Below are 10,924 nucleotides of genomic sequence, written 5' to 3'. Positions count from 1 at the left end.
TTCATAAGATTTCCACGTGTTTTGTCTCCTTTGATCTTCATAGCTATCCTAGGAGGCCTGCAGTTCAGGGCATATTATTTCCCTTTTATGCATGAGGAAGTCAAGGCTTGGAGGGGTTATGACTTGTCAAAAGTTACAAAGCTAGCAAGTGCCAGGCCCAGTATCAAATGGCTCCTACAGGCCCCATCCAGAATTTTCCCATTGGATAGTGTGCTGCCTAATTCTCCACCATGGGCATTTTAGCAGGTGGCTCTGGGATGAGATCTACACGATGGATTTGTCTCCCTGTCTTCCATTACATGGGTGGGAGAGTGTCATAGTCAATGTGGACTCTAGAGTCATTGTTGGATCCTGGCTCCATCTCTTGTTAATTATGTAACCACTCTGGGCCTCAGTTTCTCCATATATAAATGAGAATAACACTGGTACCCAACTCATAGGAGTATTGGAGATTTAAATGAGACCATCTATGAAAAACACTAGCACAAAGCCTGACACCCAAATGAATGTTAACTAAAGCCCCTCTTTCTACTTGGTGTGATCAGAGAAAGTGAAAGCTTACCTTCCAACAAAATGTCTGCACAGCTGGCCTTTCACTATGCTTTGGACTTCAGGCATTGGTTTCAGGAGGGCTTTGTTGTAAAAGAACCATTTTTCATAGGCACCTGCCCTGCACTGCACCGAGCATCTTCAGCATCCTCAACCACGTTATCACAGTTAATCACATTGGGGACAGGTAAGTGTTGATTATTTCCAAAAAATAAAAAAAAATCACCCATTAACTCTTGTTAACATTTTGGTATATTCTTTGTCTATCTTGTATGACCTTTAAGAAACTGGAACTGAAGGAGAGCAGAATATGCCACCCCCAAAAATACCCTTTTGGCATATTGGTTATTTTGAATTAAAGTTACCTAAAAGATAGCTAGCTGGTATAAGAAGGGCATTCTGACCCTCCCCTGTCCCCCTGAAAACCACATGGAAGTTACTTTTCCTGTACCCAAAGGATAGAAGGCACTCTTATCACTAGAGATAGGGAATTTAGGGCCAAGAAGGGTGCATTAACAAAACTAGTTGTTTCTTCACTAATACCCCAAGCTGAAACCCCTTTATCTTGTCGATTCTTCACAAATTTATCGTTTCCTTGTCTGAAAGGTATAAAAGTTTCCTGCTTTGGTCACCTCTTTGAGTCTCATATTTTTTATGGGGCTCTCATATGTACAAAATTAATTTTTTTCTCCTGTTAATCTATCTAATGTCAATTTAATTATTAGGCCAGCCAAAGCAGCAAGAAGGGAAGAAGGAAAAAGTTTTTTAACCGTGTAGTTTTGGTGCCTAATGTGGAGCTCTCCACTGGCTGCAGCCGCTGAGAGGTCCTGGGACCTGTGACAGGAGCCAGCAGAAGGTGAGAATTCTTACCATGCCAGTCTTCCAGTTCTTTGCCTGCAGAGTCTGGTAAGTGACCACTCTAGAGTGGTGAGAGTTCTTTCCTTTTTCTAAATTTAGATTAGCAGGAGAGAAAATTTGTGTGAACTAGTCCCTCGGGTATAGCAACTCTGGTAAAAGTTTGTTATGAGCACTCTTGTTTTTTATTGATCCTTTTTCTCCCAGAGATGGTCAGTGTTTTCTTTTGTCTCTGTCTTTCGTGTCATTTGTCACAACAAAGAAAACCATAGAGCAGAACACAGGCATGAGTCCTATAAGCCTGTTATTTGAGCCAGCATCACAGACTGGTGAGTTCATAGTTCTCACCAGACCAGGATCTGTTTAGGCAAGCTTTGCTGGGGGTCACCAGATAAAGTTTTTCTTTCATCTTGTTCTATGTCCTCAGAGCTTGCCTTGTAACTAGTTAGACTATTCTGTTTGGTCACTGCCAGCCAGAAGATACACATACCAGCTTACATTTGGTGGCCAGTTGAATATTAGGGTCCTGAGGTACTCAGTTACAAGCAGTACTTTCTTTGTCTGGCCATGCCAGTTCTTAGGGGAGTTTGTCATAAGAGCTTCCAGCCCATAAGGGGCCTTTATTGTCTGAACCTTTGCTGTCTTGTTAGTGCTGGAAAAGTCTCATTTTAGTAGCACTTGTGTAGGTCTGTAGCTGGAGTCATCTCATGTTCTCATGGGAAACTGGAGACAACATTTTCATTACACCATTCTTACTGCTTGTGACCCCGAGTCTTTGCTTTCTTAGGCTAACTCTGGGGGTGAACTTTCTGGGTCTGATGAGTGCTGCATCTTTTGTACTCTCTTTTGGGACGCCTCTTATGTCTTGTGTGCCATAATATTGTTATTGATTTGAGTAACTATTGAGATGGATATAAGAGCCTACCTGTCAATGATGGGTCCTTGGAATTGGAAAACTTCTGTATTTGAAAAAAGTTTTAGAGAGCTCTCGTTCCAAAAAATTGTCCTATTCGTACCTATGGAAAGATCAAATTAAAAAGTGGATACAAAGAAGTATAATGGTTAGCCTTAGGGACTTCCTTAACAAGATGGAAGAACAGAAATTAGACTTAAGAAAGAGTTAAAATCCACATTCAATATAAATGCCCCTTCTTAAAATCTAGCTCTATTTCTTCAGCAAATTCCCTTAGCTCCCCAAACTCCTCCACCTTCCCCACAAAATCCCTTAAACAGCTGGCTACCTGTTTTAACTTCTCTTCCCCTACAAGATTTATAGAGAACACTCCAGCCTAATCTTTAGGTCCAGGGCATGCAGGTCTCTCATGCAAATGCTGAAAGCCAGGAAGTATATTTAGCAAAAGCAGCAGGAAGTAAATTTAGCAGACTTGTTTTGCTGTCCTTTCAACTGCCCCTGCTTTCCAGGTCTCTATGATCAGGCTCTGCCAGGCTCAGGCCTTCCTATGCAATATCCTTTGCAGATGTATTTTGGAATCTTCCAGCCCCACCTGAAGAATTCATGTCCTCTGGACAGCAACTGATCTTTTAAACTATAAAGCCCTTTTACCTCCACTTTCAGAAGATACTACCGAATTTCGGTAGAAATTAGATTAATGGCCATTTACAACCTCATTCACAAGAGCCTTGATTAGCTGCAAGGGTGTTCTTTTCACCCTTGATTGTACTGTAGTTAACAGACAAGTCAGATGGACCCCTGGAGAAAACCCCTCTCAAAGAGGAAACATGACCAGAATTTCTCTCAAGCCCTCCTATGAATGATCAGGAAATGGAGCAGCTGAAGGCTACTGTTCAGGGGCTGATAGAAGCAGTAGTTGAACTTTTCCCACTAAGGGGAACTGGTCTAAGTTTGAATTGTATGTTGAGAAAGAAGGAGAGCATCCAAAGGCCTTTGTTGAGCACTTCATACAGATTTTTCAAAGGCATACTGCACTAAATTCTGAAGCTCTAGAGCATAGAGATCTTTTAGTTTCTGCCTTGGTAGGAAAATTCCTCCCTGATATCAAAAAGGCAAATTCAAAACAATGTGATTGGGTGGGCTAGTCAACCTCTAAGCATTATAATGGGAGAAGCTATCCAATTCTTTGAAGATAGCCATCAGGAAAGGAGAAAAAAAAGGAGTTGAAATGAACAATTCTTGATTTGCAATTTGGATATTTAGAGAAAAAAAAGCATAACTCTGAGAACAACAAAGTCCACAGAGAGCCTTTCCTACTTGCCTCCAGACATTTTCAAATGTAAAAAATCAGGACCCTGGAAATGCAATTGTCCTGCACTTTAAAAAAAGAAATTTAGAGTCACCTGGGTGGCAAATATTGGGGTATCCTTGTCTATTATCTGAAATTTAAGGTAAATACTATTTAAGTAGGCTTCATGCCAAGCACAGAGTCCAACAGAGGGTTTGAACTCACAACCCTGAGATCAAGACCTGAGCTGAGATCAAGAATCAGACACTTAACTGACTGAGCCACCCAGGTGCCCCTAAGGTAAATACTACTTAAATTTCTCTCTCTTTTTTTAAATTAAAAAAATATATTTTTAAAAATTGTATTTATTTGAGCTCAAATTGAGCAACTGAGCATCTGTTGATTTCAGCTCAGGTCATGATCCCAGGGTCATGGGATGGAGCACCCCATTGGGCTCCATGCTGAACATGGAGTCTGTTTGAGATTCTCTCTCTCTTTCTTTCTCTCTCTCTCTCTCTCTCTTCCTCTGCCCCTTTCCCCAGTTTGTACTCTCTGTCTCAAATAAATAAAATGAAAAATATATATATTTTTTAATTTAAAAAAAGAGAGAAAAATTTAAGTAGTATTTACCTTAGGGGCACCTGGGTGGCTCAGTCAGTTAAGTGTCTGATTCTTGATCTCAGCTCAGGTCTTGATCTCAGGGTTGTGAGTTCAAACCCTCTGTTGGACTCTGTGCTTGGCATGAAGTCGACTTAAATAGTATTTACCTTAAATTTCAGATAATAGACAAGTATACCCCAAAATTCCTGAGATAAAACTTGCATTCTTTCTCTGTCCCTTGAAAATGTGAGTCTTACCATATCATTGAAATGTAAACACCATAGGAGATAACTAAAACACTGTCCATAATCACGTGAGACTGAAGGAAATAAAGTGTGTGTAGGAGGTTTTTAAAAATACAATCTGCAATGAAATCTCCCTTGTTCAAACTCTAGTCTACAGCTTTCATAAGATTACTTGTCAAGGGCAAATACAAATCTTAAAAGTCTTCTCCACAAATAGTAAAAAAATTAGCCACATGAGTGGGTAAACTTACCTTATTCCAACTGCCAGAAATACAATTTGGATCCAACTGTTATTTGTAAACTAGTGAGTTTTGTATTATTGTACCTGATTCATGGCTAAAATTTTAGAGTGAAAGCTCTAAGTTCTCAGTTTGTGTCTGCCCTGTGTGTTAATTTATGTATGTTTATCCACATATGTTATACATGTGTGATTGATGTTTCCTGTCTCCAAATGGTATTACCAAAATTAATTTGTAGTAAAACCCTATTTAATTGGCTTAAAGAAAGATAAGCACTTATCAAATTAAATATTTCTAAACTCTCAGAAGTGTAATAGAAATCAACCCATGTACTTTCATTTCATGTCACCTGGGGTAGCTTTGGTAAATAAAACCTAGTTTAAGTTAGTTGGTGTAATTAAAAAAATGAATGTCTTTAGAGTTATTGGCATTTAAAAACAGTTAATGGTACTGTATTTTAGGTTTACTAAAAGTCAAATAAGCTCATGTTATCCCTGTTACAAAATTTGTCAGCAAGAAAAATAAGTTAAGATGATGGCTAGCTGCTTTAAAGTCTTATGAAATTTTCAGTAATCTAAATATGATTATTAAGAATAAGTAAATTAAATAAATGTAAGGAAGATAAAAATGTTTAAGTGAACTTTCAATAATAATCATTAAAATTTTTTAAAATATTTATTTATTTTTGAGAGAGAGGCAGAGTGTGAGTTGGGGAGGGGCAGAGAAAGAGGGAGACACAGAATCTGACGCAGGCTATAGGCTCTGAGCTGTCAGCACAGAGCCTGATGCGGGGCTCAAATTCACCTACTGTGAGATCATGGCCTGAGCTGAAGTTGGATGTTTAATCGACTGAGCCACCCAAGCACCCCAACAGTAATCATTTTTTAATGATACGTCTATGTAAATTTTCTTAAATCTCTTTAGCAACTTAAACCCTCAGAGTTTTGCTAAGTTAAGTATAAATGATGGAAATTCATTGAATATCTAGGTCATTTCTAAGTAAGGTAAAATACAGAAACATTAATTATTGAACATAGGTTTATATACTTTTGGCTTCTTATTGCAGAGATACTAAACATATTTGGATCTACCAATAAACATGTCTTATTTCACATTAATAAAAATTGTACTTCAAGAAAACATATGCTTCTAGAGGTTATGAAATGCCTTAATGGGTTTGGCAATCTACAGAATACTGGTATAATAGTTCACAATTGCTTACTTAGTTTTCACTAAAAATAAATGTTTCTAACAGTTAAGAATTCTAATTAATATATAAAATAGTAAGGAAAAGAAAACTATGCAAGCAAAGAAAGATGTGTTTTGGCTAAGAAAAGGTATGAGACATGGAGATGTATTTTTGTTAAGGGAAAAAGTAGTATAATAGCTTGTTGCTTAAGAGAAAAAGAGAGAAATAGAGAGAAGGAAAGACAATTTTTCCTGTATGGTCATGCTAGCTAAAATTGAATATATTTATTATAAGCGTTTTTTGAAATAAGGTCTAATATCAATAGTGTATCAATAGTGTACTTATGTAAAAAAAACACTTAAATTTCTTTTGTCTGCTAACAGGACAGTTTTCTTGGACTATTGGTCTGCTTTTGATAAGATTGTAGAAGGTTTTTCTTCATCCTTTAAGAAATCTGCCTAGAAGGCAAAGATTTTGTGTTTTGTTTTAATTTCCTCACGTTATGTTCCCTTTATGAGGTCTTTGATTACTTAAAACAGAGTCTTCTCTATTAAAAGAACTAAATTTTTTTCTACTATGTAACTTTCTGTATTTTCCTGCAAAGTCTTTAGTTGTTTTTAGTTGTCACTTTGGTTAAATGAATAACTTAATATTGTTCCACGCTAACCTGTGACACTTTAATCAAATGTTTAAAACCTACTGATATTTTTGACAAACTTTTCCCAAATCAAATTCCTTTTTTTTTTTTTTTTTTTGAGTTTATTTATTTATTTTGAGTGGCGTGGAGAGCAGGGGGGTTGAGAGGCAGAAAAAGAGGGAGAGAGAGAAAATCCCAAGCAGACTCTACATCTGCAGTATGGAGCCTGACATGGGGCTCGAGCCTGGGCTCGAAAACATAAACCTCAAGATCATGACCTGAACTGAAACCAAGAGTCAGATGCTTAACCCACTGAGGCACCCCTGCCCCAATCAAACTCTAAGTGAAGTCTTTTTGACCTTGAGCTTACTTTGGGATTTTGTAGAGGGTCCCTGGACCATCTTGAAAGATATATTCTCTCTCCTTGTAAAGAAGAGAGTTGATAAACTAATTGGAATTATTTGATATGTTAAATTACACTGGAAGCATTATTAAATCAGAAGTGATGTTAAATCTTCTTTGTGTTGTATTTGTATGGATATAGATTATTATTATTTAAAGTTTATTTATTTTGAGAGAGAGGGAATAAGAGAGGGAACACATGGGAATGGGTGGGGAAAGAGCAGAGAGAGAAGGAGAGAGAGCATCCCAAGCAGGCTCTATGCTGTCAGTGCGGAGCCGGGCATAGGGCTTCAACTCACTAACCATGAGATCCCAGACTTGAGCTGAAATCAAGAGTCCCAATCCTTAGCTGACTGAGCCACCCAGGTGCCCCTGTATGGATAGATATTATTAATATATGTTCCAGAAATTGCAGGGGCGCCTGGGTGGTTCAGTCAGTTTAATGTTCCACTTCAGCCCAAGTCATGACCTTGCGCTCCATGAATTCGAGCCCCGCATCGGGCTCTGTGCTGACAGCTCAGAGCCTGGAGCCTGCTTCCGATTCTGTGTCTCCCATGTCTCCCTCTCTCTCTGTCCCTCCCTTGCCCATGCTCTGTCTGTCTCTCAAAAATAAACATTAAAAATTTAAAAAATATATACATATATGTTCCAGAAATTGTATAACATTTTTAAAAATATGATAGGTAATGTTATTAATCATAATTGCATTTATCATCTTAAAATGTTGTGTCATAGAAATAAATTACCTTGTTGATTGCATCATAAAAAATTCTCATCAGATGTTTACTATGGCCTTTTAAAAGCCTTCTGTCTTTATAGACAGTTATTATTTTAGTCAGATGCTTTTGCAAAAGTGTTCCTGCAAAAATGCTTCATCTTCAAGGAGACTCACAGAAAGGACTCTAACAATTACAGGTTTCTGATTACTTTTAGATAATACCACTGAACTGGGTAAGAATTTATAGAACTCTAATGGAGAAACTAGAGGCTTCATAAAACTAACAAAACATCAAGATCAACAAAATTAATTATATGGAAATGAATAAACTGATGAAGATGATTATAACTTTCTATGACTTTTGTTTGAAATATTGCTGGTTCTTTACTGTTTTGTTTTTCCAGATTTAAGGAAGCCTTTTTCTCTTTTCTCCTAAGCTATCAGCAATTTGGTAAAGTATACCTTTGTGGCAAAGATGAAACAATTACTTTTTCTCCTTACCTGATCCCTCCAGTATTTGAAAACTTTTAGTGAGTATTCTTATTTTCATGGCAATATAGTTATTTGCATAAGTTCAGTAAAAATCTATCTTCTCATAACATAATTAGAAATAGTGGTTATATTATTAAGGCTTTAACTGGCTTTTACATTTGAGAGAGATGTCCATAGACCAGGCAGCTTTAAAGAACTAAAAGCAGCTTTGGGGTGCCTGGGTGGCTCAATCGGTTAAGCATCCAACTTTGGCTCAGGTCATGATCTCACAGGTTCATGGGTTCAAGCCCCATGTCAGGCTCTATGCTGATAGCTCAGAACCTGAAGCCTGCTTTGGATTCTGTGCCTTCCTCTCTCTCCTCCCCTCCCCTACTTGCACTCTGTCTGTCTCTCTCTCTCAAAAAAAAAAAAAAAACAACAACAACAACAAAAAAAAACCCCAAAATACAAAAAAAGCAGCTTTAAGGAACTAATCACATTGTTCCTTAAAAATATGGTTAATGAATCATATTGACTTTATTGGGGTCAATAAAGCCCCCTTATCAAAAACAGCCTGATGCCTTACTTATAGGGTACCCAAAGCCCTATGAGGCAAGTAAGGAAGGTCACTTCCTGGCAGGCCCAGGAACCTCAAAATATTTTGGGGACCTTGCGAAGAAAGGAATTCACCCAAATCTATAGACATTGCAGGTAAAAATCTGATTACAATTATTGGTTTGACTTCTTAGCCTTAAGAGGCTTTTAAAAATCCAATCTGAGATTTGTTATGAAAAGTTCCAGCAAAGCAGACTTTAAAAGAGTTTATATAGTTAATCACTAGTCATATTGCACTTATGTAAATAATCAGGCCAAATTTATTAATACAAGACTTATTTGCAAGCAAATTCATCTTACTTTGATTATCTCTGAGAGAAATGGGGTTGTCTATAGAGAGAAAAATGATGTTTGATGGAAAACCGTAGTACAGCATTATAGATACCAGATTCTAGTCCTGTTAATTGTCTTTGAGGTTTTTTTTTGTCTACCAGTAAATTGGACTGGATACTGAACATGTCTAATTTCCTCCCATTTGTAGCGACAACTCTCCAAACTAACATCTCCCATCCCTTTGACTTGTAATCGTTGAGAACTGAAACTGCCCTTTCCCGAAGCCATGAGTGCTAAAGTTGGACAACTTGATATAAACTTCAGAGAAATCACCATAATAGTTCACATGTGGACAGTCTTCATGACTGCTGGCTGCTGTGTGATCACTCAGAAGGATCACCAGAGGTATTCAAACAGCAAACCAGGAAAATCTGTCAGAGTGCCCCTGCTTGTCCTCACTCCATCGGAAGATGTTTTGAGCCTGACATCTAAAAATCTTCTTGACTAGCTGCCTTCAGAACTCAGAAACTGCAATTATAGTCTGCTCCAATCATTAACTATTGTTTTTATTTTATTTCCATAGAAATGTATGTTATTAAATACTTGGTGCAGATGCTCACACCATGTAAGCCTAACCTTGGGAGCCTACCTGCAGCACCGCCTCCTGAAATGAGACACAACTGTTTAACTGAATTGACCTGTTTTCAAAGACAAGAGACTTGTTCAATGAGATAAGGGAGAAATTTGCCAATCAGCTTCTGAATTGTGAAACTTCTTTGAAGTTTCAAAGATGGGGCAGAATATTGCCACCCCAAAATATGCCACTTTGGCATATTGATGATTTTGAACTAAAGTTACTTGAGAAACAGCCAGTATAAGAATGCTCTGACCCTCCTCTGTACTCCAAATGTAGAAAATAAATCTATCATGTGAAAGGTATTCTCCCTGTACCAGAAAGGAAGAAGCATTTATCACTGGAGACAGGGGATTTAGAGTTGAGAAGACTGGATAAACAAAACATGTTACTTCTTCACTAATTTACTACCTCAATCCCAAACCCCTTTATCTTGTCAATTCTTCACAAATTTATCATTTCCTTGTCTGAAAGTTATAAAAGCTGCTTGCTTTGTTTCCTTCTTGGAATCTCATATTTTTTATAGGGCTCCTGTATGTATGAAATTAAATTTTTTTCCCTCCTATTAATCAATCTTATGCTGATTTAATTATTAGACCAACCAAAGCACATAGAAGGGGAAAAGAGAAAATATTTCCACCCCTGCAGGTTCATATTGTATAAAGATTTTTTGTGGTGTGCTTTCTTTTCTTTTCTTTTCTTTTCTTTTCTTTTCTTTTCTTTTCTTTTTAAAGTTCATAGCAGCTTTATTTGTAATAGACAAAAACTGGAAAGAAACTATGTTTATCAATGGGTGATTGGTTACATGGATATATTCATACCATGGAATAATACTTAGCATTAAAAATGAACAAACTATTAATAGATACAATAACTTGCATAGACCTCAAGGATATTATGTTGAATGAAAAAAGCCTTTCTAAAAAGATCATGGACATCATGGTTCTATTGAAATAACATTCTTGAAGAAGATAAAATTATAGAAATGAAGAGTAGTTTAGTGGATGCCAGGTGTCAAGAACAGAGGAGGGTGGGGAATATGCTATAAAATGGCAACACAAGGGATCAGTGTGGTGATACTATTCCATAGATATATATTTTTAAATTTTTTTTAAAGTTTATTTATTTTTGACAGAGAGAGAGTGAGCATGAGCTAGGGAGGGGCAGAGAGGGAGGGAGACACAGAATCTGAAGCAGGCTCCAGGCTCCGAGCTGTCAGCACACAGCCTGACGTGGGGCTTGAACTCACGAAACGTGAGATCCTGACCTGGGCCAAAGTTGGACGGTTAACCGACT

General features: G+C 37.4%; 1 long non-coding RNA gene across 1 annotated transcript; it reads left to right on the top strand.

The window, feature by feature from the left end:
- Positions 1 to 933: 933 nt before the first annotated feature.
- Positions 934 to 10,197, top strand: LOC128777287 (uncharacterized). The gene is made up of 2 exons (XR_008422523.1): positions 934 to 1,405; positions 9,578 to 10,197. It is a non-coding gene; the product is annotated as an uncharacterized LOC128777287 (long non-coding RNA).
- Positions 10,198 to 10,924: the final 727 nt, after the last annotated feature.

This window comes from Panthera pardus, unplaced genomic scaffold, assembly GCF_024362965.1.
Source record: "Panthera pardus isolate Hobbes unplaced genomic scaffold, ASM2436296v1 HiC_scaffold_16, whole genome shotgun sequence".
NCBI classification, from domain to species: Eukaryota; Metazoa; Chordata; class Mammalia; order Carnivora; family Felidae; genus Panthera; species Panthera pardus.
Note: the sequence above shows the minus strand (reverse complement) of the source record. Positions and strands in the feature narration are given on the sequence as shown.